General features: G+C 41.4%; 1 protein-coding gene across 3 annotated transcripts in view; it reads left to right on the forward strand.

Annotated features, from left to right (window-relative positions):
• Positions 1-1364: 1364 nt before the first annotated feature.
• ATXN1 (ataxin 1) overlaps positions 1365-13463 on the forward strand; it is a 164751-nt gene continuing 152652 nt past the window's right edge. For all 3 annotated transcript variants that reach the window (XM_027654150.1, XM_027654152.1, XM_027654153.1), the window contains exon 1: positions 1365-1483. The gene's annotated coding sequence lies outside the window, so the exon portion shown is untranslated. The remainder of the gene's footprint in view (positions 1484-13463) is intronic.

Genomic DNA, 13463 nt, shown 5'->3' on the forward strand with positions numbered 1-13463 from the left:
TCCCCCTTGTTTGTGTGTTGATCTGCTTGGAGTTTTGGGTTGTTTTCCTCCAGGGTATGTAGGGGAATAAACTGATGTATAAAGCTGTACTTTTTGAATTTTTGACCACTTTTGGAAAAGTTGTATTTTCTGAAGTATATTCAGCCACAGAAAGCATGTGGATAATGTCTTTGTTTCTTAATTAAAGGCAAGAGAAAAAGTTATTCGGGCTGCCTGTCTGTCCTAGCTGAGGAAGAAAATCAAAGTGGTCTGGCTTACAAGCACGCAAGGTCAAATCCTCCTTGTTGTTGTGTTGTGTCAGTTCGTTGGCTTCAATGGGGATTGCTACAGGTGTAACCCTGAGAACAGTTTGCCTTTCAGGCTTTTTACAGAGCAAAGATGAATGTGATTGTTGGTCCTAAAAATTGTTTGTAGAGAAATAACTGGGATGCCTGTAATCCAGAGGGACTGTGCAAATGCAAGACCATGCTCTCAGAAGGAAAGTGAACTCTGCACTGGCTGGCAGCGTTTGCTCCTTGTAGCCAGGGGATTTTCCTGCTGACAGAGCCTGCTTTGGACTCTTACGTACCCAGCTGGCTCCTGGCCAAGCCTTGCTCTGCAGGTATGAGAGAGGAAGCGGGGTGAAACAGGGGGGGTGTGGTGAGACAGTGCTCTGATAGCAGCACTTACTGAAAATTCAAAACCCTTCAGACCTTTTTTGGTGATGGTGGAGAATATCAAAATTGATTGTATTAGAGACCTGCCAGTTACTCTTACTCATTTGCTTTGTCGCTCCTCCTCCCTTCCTTCCTCTCTTGTCAGCTGGGCTGGGTTTTGTAGTGCTAATGCTGCATTACTTCTCCAGCAGGGCTACTACTTCCTCCATGCTGCTACTACAGAAATACTACAGTAACTCAGTGAAGATTTAGGGAGTTGGCCATATATGTATTATTAGTGATAATAACAGTGGTAGTAATAATAAAACTGTGTAGCAGTTGGATACTTTACGTAATGATTTTTCTTCTGGTTTACATTCTGGGCTTTCTTCCTTTTTCTCTGTCATAAATTTATGGAGTCTGATATATACTGGATTGTGCTTTAAATCAATATTTTGTAGTGTACTATCTTGTAGATTTTAAAAATGGCATGGTTTTGAGTGGTCTAAAAGAGTGTGAGGGGGTTGTGTTTGGTGTTTTTTTGTTTGAGTTTTTTTTAAAGTTCAGCCCATAGAAGAGCTGCTGCTGGGGGAAGTTACCACACTTGCTTTAGATAATGAAATATACATTGAAAAAAGGTCAGGGATTTCCCCTGAGCCATCCACCAGTCACTTGAAATGACATTTTCATTCTGAGTGGGGTTTTTTTGTTTTGTTTTTGTTTAAGATCCTGGAGCACAGGGAAAGAGTTTTAATGCAAAACACAGAAAAAAAAGTCTGCAACATCTCCTGTGAGAGGAGGAAAGAAAGAATATTTACAATTGCATCTTGAAACACTCATGATTTGAGGTAAGTGCTTGGAGGGTCTTGTCATAAGTTAGTTAGTTTGTAATTAAATTAATCATTATTTGCCTCAGAGTGTCGTGATATTTCTGTCTAAGGCAATAAAAACAGCCAGGAGAGGGAGGGAGAGAACTGTAATGGCAAACCCAGAAACAGCAGTAAAAATATGTAATGCATTTATCTTTTTAAAAATGGGCCCCATGAGGTCCAGTCTCACAAACAGGCAATCATTCTGACATTTATAAGGGTTAAACTCTGTTTAAATCAATGAGACTATTCTCCCTGAAAGTTAGGCATGTGCCTAAATATTTCCTAGTTTGGAATCTATGTCATATGGGAACTCGGCAGAAGAAGCTATTGAAAAACATACAGCACACAGCCAGAAAAATTCATATATAATTCTCTTACTGTTTCAGATAATGTCATGAGTAATCTGATTTTACAGCATTAAGTGATATTTTTGTATTAAGTACATATTTCTCATTTTTATGTTTAAACACCTCATTGAAATATCAAACTTCTTAGCAGAGCCCATGAATTCTACGCCAGCTTTAATAATGTGTCTGCCTTAATTGCTTCATCAGTGTGTCTTTGAACAAGTAGAGATAAATGTATAAAGAAAATAATGTCCCCTTTCATAACTAGAGTTGCAAATTGCACTTGGATATTTGAATAGCAGCCGAACTAAGAGTTCCCTGACTGAGACTGAATTGTGTTGTCCAGATTGAATAATTTTTTTGATAAGGACAGTGATGAGGTGCAGGGAAAAGCTCACCTTTTCCCTCTGGTCATTTATTTTTTATAATTTTTTTTTTTTTTTTTATTTCTCATTGGCATAGAATCATATCTGAGTCTAGTAAAGAGAAAATGTTACAGTTATAAAACTTTCAACCACTGATAATGTTACATAAATGAACACTAAAAACCATCTTTCTTTAATAAAAATTTCAAATTATTTACTCTGTTCTGCCCCACAAGTGTGCTGAAAGGGACAAAATTCCTGTAAGAAACCCGCAGAACCAAAAAGACACGCATAACATGGAAGAAACAGGGTGTACATTCCCACAAATGTGCAGAATATCAAAACCCTTTGGCAAGTGGCATTTGCAGACATATGTTGCTTACCATATTTCAGAAAAGAGGAGAGCATAGCCGACCCCTGGAGATCACTCTGTATTTGCTTTGTAGGAATTGAGCTATTAAGGTTCTTTTGAAATCAACAGGCCCACTGCAGGGAGCTAAACATTTCCTTTCTGGTCAGTAGACAAGAGCTATTGCTTGGGAAATTGTAATAGTCCTGGAGGTATTTGTACTGATTTATCGAAAAAGTTCAAATTTTTGCAAATTGGTCTAGCCAACTCCTTTTTACTTGCAGGTCTTGCTCTATGGACTGTGAGCCCAAACAGCAATACAGCACTCTTTCATTAGGAGTCTGAGATTTTTGTAGTGGTGAAATGAGATATTAATGCAAATCTGTTTGAAGGCTCAGGTGGGGAAATGCCCTGCTCTCTTTGAGGTGTAGGGTGACAGTCCTGGTGAAATCTGTGAGAGGGAAGTGCACTGCAGTGACATTCATGTGATCACTCTCAGCCAATCTTTCTCTCTGTCCCACTCTCCCAAAGGCAAGCATTCCTTCTTGGCTGGGCAGAGCATAAATAAAAATGCTTTTATTGTTGTTTTTCTTTCATTGACATCAGGCCAGGATGACATGCACGATTTTTCTTTCACAACTGCCTTCTTGTTGCTCTCTGAGGAAGCATTCATTCAAGTTCAGGAAAAGGTATCTTCCTAGCATCTGTGTACCCTTTATAACCATTTAATCAGCCCTATGTTGCACTCAGAAAATCACTGAAGTCATTTTTAGCTTTCTTTGTATCAGAGAGTGCAGGAGCTCATTGTCAGAGTATTGGAGGGAAGTTCTTTGGTGCCAAAAGATGCATTTTAGGATATTTTAAATTGTACAGCTACTCTTGTCCTTTCTTGATTATTTTTGTCAGCATGTGAAGAAATAATACCCCCATTTGTGTGCCTGGAGAAGGTCCTGTGGTGTGTGCCAGAGAGTTACATGGGTGCTGAGCTGAGCAGGCAGATAGACCGACTCTCTCTTGCTTTGTATTTTTCACTGGGAGTGAACACAGGGGACCGAGCCTGCCCAGATTAAACACATGCCTGTTTTGTTTTGCCTTTCTCTGCTCTTCATTCAGCTGTCAGCATGCCATGTTCAGAGGGCAGTGATCAGTCACAAATTGTCCCCTTTCCATGTTCCTTAGCTCTTCTAAACGATTAGTTTTGTGGAGCTCTTCAACAAAGATGGCACTAGTTCGGTTTCCCCACCCCTTGCCCCAGCTAATGGAAGAAGACTTTGTTTGTTTGTTTGTATTTTCCTCTCAAATCAATTGCATTAGATCCCAAAGTAACTTGTGTTAAGTGGAAATGAGGCTTTGACAATATGTGTGCTTGTTGGAGACTTCTTTAGATTATTTTTTTTTCACATCTTTTCAATGGGGCACTGCTCTTATGAATCAGAAGGAAAGTGCATGCTGCCAGGCACATAATGGAATTATTCATTTGTTTCAGTATGTGTTTGTGAGCCTTTGTAAAGAGGAGGTGGCAGGAACAGAGAATAGAGACCTTCACTGCAAGGCAGCCAGGAGAGCATAGTGGCACCATGCAGGGCACCACTGTGGTGAGATGTGGCCATACCTGTGTCACTGCTCCCATGTGTGTTCTGCTGGGCTCTGGTGGGTATTATCTGAGACTCACACCACATAGGATGTCACATGGAAATGGGTGAAGCTTATGCAGCCGTTGACTGTGCTCACTGTAAACCACATAAGGCAAAATATTCAAAAGCTGTAATGTTTTCAGTACTTTCCTTAAACTTTCAAGAGAGTGATGTAAAAGTGAACCATGCCAATGCTCCTCACTGTGAGGCTATTTATTATAAAGGATGTATGGTATAAGTCATTTTAGTATGGAGTACCTGAGAACTTGAACCAAAGCCTTGGATCCAAGCCCACCAGCAGCTTTGCAAAAGGCAGGATCCAGATCTGAAGTCAGTGGTTCGCATACTTTATAGTAGAGAGTTGTTTTAACTTACTTCATGAAATGGGAGTAGCCAGAAATTTGAAGCTGGGGCTTTTAAACAAGTTTTTGACTTTCTCACCCAATATTCTCCTCTGCCTTATAAGCTCATTGTGAAAGCACACCAGCTATTTTCTCCAAGCCACTGTGACCAGGACACACCAACTCAGGGAATGGAGAAAGGCCTCTGTGGTGTTTACCATTATACAGCCGTATGCTATTTTTCCAGAGATTTTTTTATTCTAAAGAAGTTAGACTTCTTTTCTGGATGAATGTCTTTGAAGTCACAGTCGAGGCTTTGGAGGTAGGACACTGGAATTTCAAAGACATCCAGAAACAGTTGATCAGCCTGACATGGTACAAACCAGGCGACAATGGCTGGACTCCCACCTCCTAAAAAGTCCTCTCTTGTGATACCATAGCCAAATTACAGGCATGAAAAATTACAGCATTGTAGACAAGAAATCCATAAAGCCTAAATTTTTCTTTCCTTGCTATATACATGACTATTCTTGTTCTTCCCCTTCTCCCTTGCCCTTGGACACAACATTTTTAGTCTGTCCAGTCTGTAGCTGTGCATTTACTAGAGAGGCATCTGGTTATGTGTTACTTTACACATCTGTTACATAGATCAGAAAGTCAAATCCAGCACCCAGAGACTTTATGTGTATTTGCAATATTCCCTGTGGGACTTTGAATCCTTAAACCAATGAATTGGCTATGAGGATACAAAAATGCAGTATTTCAATCTACTCCATATATTACTGCAGTTTGTTGCATATATATTACAAATATATACTACAGTCCCTTTTGTGTTTGGCAGAGAAAATCTGGTGTGGGAAAGATGAAAAGTGTGGGTGAACTGGCAGGTATTTAGGTATGGCAGTTAATTTCCTCTCTCCTAAAACCAGCATATCTTTGGTTGGCAGCATGAGAAACAGTTTTTATCATGATTTGAATATCTCTAAAAGGTACTGTCCCAACAGTGTTCGTGTATTTCAAACTAAACTTCAGAGTTCTTGGTCTGTAGGAAGAGGCCAAGTACCTGAGGCAGCATTGGTAGCTGAGGCAAAGCTCAGGCTTTGCAGTTTTGTCTGGATAATCTGTACTGTTTGCAGCCTACATAGGAAACATGAGTATTGTGGTTTAACCACAAATGACAACCAAGTACTATGCAACCACTCGCTCCCTGCACCCCTGCAGTGGAATGGGGAAGAGAACTGGAAAAAAGTAGGTAAAACCCACTGTTGAGATAAGAGGTGTTTAATAAAATGGAATAATAATAATAATGATGATGATGATGAAGCTGTAACAAAAAGGGAGATAACCAGAAGAGAAATAAAATCCAAGAAAAACAAGTAGTGCACAATACAGTTGCTCACCACCTGCTGACCAATACCCAACCTGTTCTCGAGTGATCAGCCCCTCCTGGGCAACTCACTCACTTTATATATAGAGTAGGATGTTCTAGTGTATAGAATATCCCTTTGGCTAGTTTGGATCAGCTGTCCTGGCCATGCTCCAGCCCGGCTTCTTGTGCACCTCCTTGCTAGCAGAGCATGGGAAACAGGAAAGTCCTTGACTTAGGGTAAGTCTTTGACTACTGAGCAACAACTAAAACATCAGTGTATTATCAACATTATTCGCATACTAAATCAAAACCCTACAACATTTACCAGCTACTAGGAAGAAAATGAACTGTATCCCAGCTGAAACCAGGATAGTGCATTACAAATAAGTAACATTCATTTCAACAGTGTTTCCTTCTCTGCTAACCTCATTGTTCGGGTTTCTGCTTTTCTTTTCCTCTTGCTAGTTCTGCAATTGCATAAAGTTTGCAGAAGACATGTGACTGAGACATGATGAGGGAGCTGGCAGAAAAGCTCACCAAACCGCTCTCCATCATTTACCAACAGTCCTGGCTCATTGGGGAGGTCCCAGATGATTGGACGTTGGTGAATGTCACACTGATCCACAAAAAGGGCTGTAGGGAGGACCTGGGAAACGACAGGTCAGCCTGACCTCAGTGCCTGGCAAGGTTATGGAGCAAATCATCCTAAGTGCAATCACACAACACCTACAGGATGGACAAGGGATCAGACCCAGCCAGCACGGGTTTAGGAAGGGCAGGTCCTGTCTGACCAACCTGATCTCCTTTTATAATCAGGTGACCCGCCTGGTGGATGAGGGGAAGGCTGTGTATTTAGTCTATGGGCTTCAGCAAAGCCTTTGGCACCATCTCCCATAGCATTCTCCTGAAAAAGCTGGCAGCCCATGGCTTGGACAGGGGCACTCTGTGCTGGGTGAGGAACTGGCTGGCTAACCGAGCCCAGAGAGTGCTGGTGAATGGAGCTGCATCCAGTTGGCATCTGATCACCAGTGGTGTCCCCAGGGATCAGTGTTGGGCTCAGTTCTGGTTAATATCTTTATCGATGATTTAGATGAGGGGATTGAGTCCACCATTAACAAATCTGCAGACGACACCAAGTTGGGGGGGAGTGTGGATCAGCTGGAAAGCAGGTGGTCTCTTCAGAGGGCCCTGGGCAAGCTGAAGAGATGGTCTGATTCCAACGGGATGAGGTTCAACAAGGCCAAGTGCCGGGTCCTGCACTTTGGCCACAACAACCCCCTGCAGCGCTACAGGCTGGGGACAGCAGTGTGCCCAGGTGGCCAAGAAGGCCAATGGCATCCTGGCCTGGATCAGGAACAGTGTGGCCAGCAAGACCAGGGAAGTGATTCTTCCCCTGTACTCAGCTCTGATGAGGCCATACCTTTGAGTACTGTGTTCAGTTCTGGGCCCCTCAGTTCAGGAAGGATATTGAGGTGCTGGAGCAGGTCCAGAGAAGAGCAACAAGGCTGGTGAAGGGTCTGGAGCACAAGTCCTATGAGAAGAGGCTGAGGGAGGTGGGGTTGTTCAGCCTGGAGAAGAGGAGGCTCAGGGGAGACCTCATCACTCTCTACAACTCCCTGAAAGGAGGTTGTAGCCAGGTGGGGGTCAGTCTCTTCTCCCAGGCAACCAGCAGCAGGACAAAAGGGCATAGTCTTAAGCTGTGGCAGGGGAGGTTTAGATTGGATATTAGGAAGAAATTCTTTCCAGAGAAAGTAATCAGACATTGGAATGGGTTGCCCAGGGAGGTGGTGGATTCTCTGTCTCTGGAGGTTTTTAAGATGAGACTGGATGTGGCACTTAGTGCCATGGTCTAGTAACCACAGCAGTGTTGGATCAAGGGTTGGACTTGATGATCTTGGAGGTCTTTTCTAAACTGGTTGTTTCTGTGATTCTTAGATGGTCTTTTTTTATGATCCATGTAGAGACTAAATGTGATAGATGTTATTTCTACAAATGCTGAGCTAGGACTATTCATTTGTATGCAGTGCATGCCAGTGAGCAGACGGACTTAATTGTAGCTTTTTGGATTTTTCTGTTTGCCATGGTGGGGCTGCAATCTGCGCTGGCAGTCCTTGAGTAGAGCAGTTGAGAAGAGCGTGGCTGATGAACTTGTGGGCATGTTGTCTCCCATTTTGCTGATATATGGTGGAGCAACTGAACCAGCTGGGGCAGCAAATGATAGCCATCGTAATGGCAGCATATGCCAACCCATGCTTTGGGAGCCTCTTGCTAGGCCACTGCTAAAACCTCTTGGCTGGGTGTTAGAGGGGGCTGGGTAACACAGGGGTTAGTTAGTGCAGGGGAGCTGGAATGGTGGAAGATTTTATTGAATCCAAGACTATGTGAAAATGCAAATTTGGCAGAGGGCACACTATAGGAAGAGGCAGAACGCAGAGTGACCATCATGCTTCCCCTCTGCTAGATAGAGGGCTCGGCAGCTGGAGCCCATGTGAGAGCCCTTTGCTGCTGAGCAGTGGCCCTTTGTGCCCTGATGGAGTGGAGCCATGGACACGAGGAGAAGCTGTCCCGAGGCCACCAGCCCTGTGGCCTGCTCACCCTCTGCAGTGGGGATCCTTTGGCAGCTGGCCGCCCTCTCCTCCCCTGGCTCTCTGCTCTCTGGTTGCTGTGGTCAGGGTGCTGCAGCTGCTTGTTTGAAATGATAATATTTTATGCTGTTACCGTGGAATACTGCAGTATTTTTTGTAATTACGGGCTGCATGCCAGTAATATACAATAACATTCTGCTCTTCCTGTACTGTTGCTACTGTAGGCATTCGTTCCAATTTGGGCTGCATTTGCAGTACGTTTTTTTTTTTTTCTGTTTTGTTTCTAGACACTGTTCATTATCTATTGTGGATATTTTTGGAGTATTCATTTCTACCCACGTCTGTCCGTACAAGTCTATCTCAGAAAGCACTTCAGAGAGTAGCAGTCTCTGTTGAACAAGCAATTGTTGTGGCTTTCACAGAATTACGTTTTTGTGAAAGTATGAGGCAAGAGTGAGATGAAAATTGCTTTGTAAGTTTAAAAATGGTTACGGTTTTAAAAATGTTTAAGGCAGATACAAGGCTAAGCCTTTCTTTGACTGATGTTGAGCATATTTAGCACTGAAGTCCTGGTCTACTCTGAGCTGTAGGTAACTGAAACCTCTGGGATGACAGAGTCTGGAAGGCAGAGCCTGTAATGATTCTCTGTAGTTTTGGTTTTAACTATTAATGTAAAAAAAAAAAATATTTCCAGAGGAAAGTAATCATAACTTGGAAGATGGTCAGTAGTGTTCATGCCAGTGATTGTTTATTAATATTTCATGGTCTGGAGATGAAACTTTTGTGAAAGGAAAATTCAAGTCCCAGACATCAGAATTCACTAGTCAGCCTGTATGTAGTTTGTTTCTGGAAGATAGAGGTTGAATGCAAAGGAAACGAAAGAGGTTCAGCACAAAAGAGACAATTAATTTGTTTTCTGGTAAATTTGGAATAAAATACAGTGTTTTATACAAAAAGAATTGCACTTTTCTCAGATGTAATTTTGGTGTCCTTTTACTGTGCTGACTCACTAAACGACTTCAGTTTCAATCTACATTTGGTTTAAATTACCTCAGAGGCCTGTATTTGTATGCTGCTCTGTAAAGTACTTCTTATCTGCAATCCAGATTTTTTTTCTTTTTGGTTGGCATTTCAACTGACTTGTCTCTTCATTTTCCCAGTCTCTGTTTTACTAGCATTTGAAACCAATCTCTCTGTGTGCCTGCTTGGGCTCTGCAGTTGGCAAAAGTCATGTTTCAGCAACAGATAGAACAAGAATGAATCATTGCTTTCTGCCTTTCCATTAAATTACCTAAACCACTACTCATAAATATTGCTTTATGTACGATACAGCAGCACGATTATCTCACTACACTGACGGAACAGTGCTGGAAGTGAATATAATTTTTCTTCTATTAAATTTTTAATGAGCTGCAATTAAAAATAGTGTGTTGAAATGCCAGAGTAGATATGTTATTCTCAGAACTTTCTTGAAGCCATTTTGCCTGTTCGACTTGGTTGACATCATGTTGTTCTGAAAACCTTAAGAATTAAACAGCAGAAAAGTCTGCTTCACTATATGAAAGTTAACAGGACAGTGAAATCTGCCGACTGAAAAGATTCAAGTCTGTGCTGAGTGGAAAAACCTGCTTTTGTCTGTCTTTGAGGATAATGTTTTTAATATATAGTTAAAAAAAAAAAATCACAAAGCAGCAGGTTTCTGCAGAGCTCCAGTTATGTCCCCTGTCTCTTGACACCTGTGGAAGCAAGTCTGAGTCACAGATAGCACAAAACTGTGAAGCCTAATGCTCTCAGTATTCAAAAGCACACCTACGTAGGAGTTTAATTTCAATTGCCTCTTTTAGCGCTGGGTTCCCCCCCTCCCCAATCTAACAAAATTTAAGAGTCATTCTTAGAATTTTGCAGAGCACTTGGGGCTTTGTGAAGTATTGACATCACTTAGAGATCAGAAAATAGCTCTGTCAGTTTTAGCTTGACGGCATTCCATTCTCTGCTCCAAAAACCTGATGAATTACAATGGATGAGTCAAAGATTTCTTGGAATTTTCTTCCATCCGCCCCTTTTGCAATTCCATTGCCATTTTTAGCATTGAGGGCAGCTCTCCAAAGAATGTCTGTGTGCTTGAACTTTGATTTCTTGAAAGTTCAGAGCAAAATCTAGTTGTGTCAGCTGACAAAAATCATTAAACATTTCTGTGCATTTTTGTAGCATTATGTGAGCTTTACTGAAGAATCCACAGTAACGGGCAGGAGATGTTTGATATCATCTTTGCTTCAGCTGCATGGAGATTTCACTATCATGCTACTTTGTTATGTTGTGATGAGTTTTTGCTTAATTATTTCTGTGTTTTATCAGCTGTTCTCAGGGAAGTTGCCTGACAAAACAAATTATCAGTGGATTTGGGAGACTTGGACCATCTTGAAACACTTGTTGAACTACAGCATCCTTCTGTCTTTGCTTCAGTTTTCTGTGTGAAAAGCAAGGTCTATGTATTTAATGTATTTTAGCAGGACGTTGAGACTAGAAATACCAAGAAATACTAAGAGAATTGTGTGGGTACTACTGTTACCTAAGCGATGTGGTATGTTTATGATAAGCAGTGTTGTCAGCTGTTCTTGGCAAAGTCACTGGGGTTATGATGAGTGAAATTTTAACTCTGAGCAGGTTTGGTTTTGTTTTAACTTGTGGAAGTGGCCTGTATCACGCATATTCTAATGTGTCAGAATGAATGTGTGAAGTATGAAGCCTTACGAAACTGCAGAAAAGAAATGTGAGGGGGAACACAGGTTAAAGTGGTTGTAAATGGAGGATCTGTATATTTTTCTTCTGCAATAGGTAACTTGTATTTTACTTAAAATTGCCCCCCCCAAAAAAAGGGAAAATAAAAAAAAATAAATAAAAAAAATTCAAGTGTCCCCTTAAGAGCTGCTGTGTCAAATTTGAAGAATGATTCGAATTCAGTCATTAAAGTGTGAAATGGAGGGATTTTAGTTCTGCTTTAAATTATGCATCTCAAATTAACCTTAGCTGTGGAGTCTCTACTGACGCCCCCATAATGACACATTATTGGTACTAATGGCTTCTTTGTGACTTGAGATACAAACAGACATCCTAGACAGAAACATTTCGACTTTGAACTAAATAAGACAGAGTGTGCATTTTCACCTTGGGTTTCAGTTGCAAAGCCCTGCTCTCCTGGTGCCTGGTGATCATGAGCTCTTCTTCCAGCTTCCATGTGCTACTCCCCGACCTAGAAGGTGAGGGCAGCTGAGTGAAAACCTGCTTCACGAGCTTTGAAGACCAGGAGAGCAATAGATTTGGAGTGAATGAGAAGCCCATCCAGACATGGAGCACTGTAGGGAGCCAGAACAAAGACTGGAATGTGGGCAGTGGTCAGGGAGGGGGAAACTTCCAGTAGATGATAATCTGAGGAGGAAAAGGACCCAAGATTGTGGGGGAAATGGAGAAGAGATGCCAGGGCTTAAAGAGGAAATTGCTAAATAAGGGAGGGGTGAGATTAATACATAATATAAACAGTAGAGGTTAGTTAACCCTTTACGTGCCCTGCTGACATAAAAAGGGGCTGTATTTGTGGGGCTGTGTGCACTAAAGTCTCTCCTTTGAAGCTCATTGTCATCATCTGAAAATGCAGAATTTCACTCATGAAACTCTGTAGCTTTCTTTGTGCTGTTGGGGTCTCTCTGGGGACAAGAATGTTAGTTACTAGTTGAACATAGCTACTGGGTGGGCAGAGTGAACATGGCTGTGATGAGTGAGAATGGCATCCCCTGGGGTGCTTGCTTGTGCACAGAAGATGCACAGAGTTTCACATGTTGAGGAAAAGGGAGGAGGAGCTTGGCAAGGCAGACCCTGACTTCTCTTCCCAAAGATATTCACTAGCTCATTGTTTTATCATTGTTTTCTCAGTGGGATGTCAAGGTATAGAATATTGGTTGCCTCCCCTTTCAAGCTGCAGTCCTAGCAGCTGCTTGTTGGAGCTAAGGAAGGAGTGGTGAAGAGGTGCTTCTGCCCCATGGTTGTGTTGTGTGGTCTGTTACAAGGCTGTGTGACATTACATGACTTTATGGGTCTGCTCTCAGCAGTGCTGTGGAGTACTCTTGTGGTGTTCCAGATCCAAAGCAGGGCAGCATCTGACTAAGTAGAATCAAATACAAAAAAAGTATTCAGATACCTTCTTTGTATTCCTGAAAGGAACCATGTTCCGGAACTGGGACCCAATAATAATAATAATAATAACAATAACAACAATAACAACAATAACAACAACAACAATAATAATAATAGGATATGTGATACATCACATTTACTAATGCATTAGAGATATTTATATGAGTAATTAAAACACCATTTAGAATTGCCACAGTAATAGAACAGAATGTGTTTTGTCACTTTTCTGTTCCTTTTTGTTGATCGATTAATTTATTGATTTCTTCCATAAATTTAGAGTAGGTATCCTAAACATTACTGCAAATTAGCAGGGCTCTGCTTTATGTTAATAGACCGTTGAAAGTGATAATGGAACGAAAAGAATTCAGAATTTGGCAATAAAGGTCTGAAAAACAGAGACCTAGAACACATATCTACTATTTTGCATCAAATAGTTTGTAAAATATTAGAACCTTTGTTTGTCCTAATTGTTAATTCAAATATTCATTTTATATTCATTATGAATAGCCTAATAGCACATCAGAAAAAATGGAAAAATTAGGCAACAAGCTACCTCAGATTTTCCATTGTATTTATAGTTAACCTTAAGCTCATTGGAGTCAGTGGGAACATGTGTATTGGAGGACAGAACTTCACTGTTAAAGAGACTGCAGTCCTTCTGAAACCATGCAGAAAAAAAGGTAGTAAGCTTCTGAAACTGAGGTCTGGAAAATATAAACAAGTGTGATCCAAGATACCAGGAATTGCATTGAATTTCACACAAATGTGCACACAAAAT

Source organism: Corapipo altera, unplaced genomic scaffold (genome assembly GCF_003945725.1).
Source record: "Corapipo altera isolate COAL_440 unplaced genomic scaffold, ASM394572v1 60, whole genome shotgun sequence".
Lineage (NCBI taxonomy): Eukaryota > Metazoa > Chordata > Aves > Passeriformes > Pipridae > Corapipo > Corapipo altera.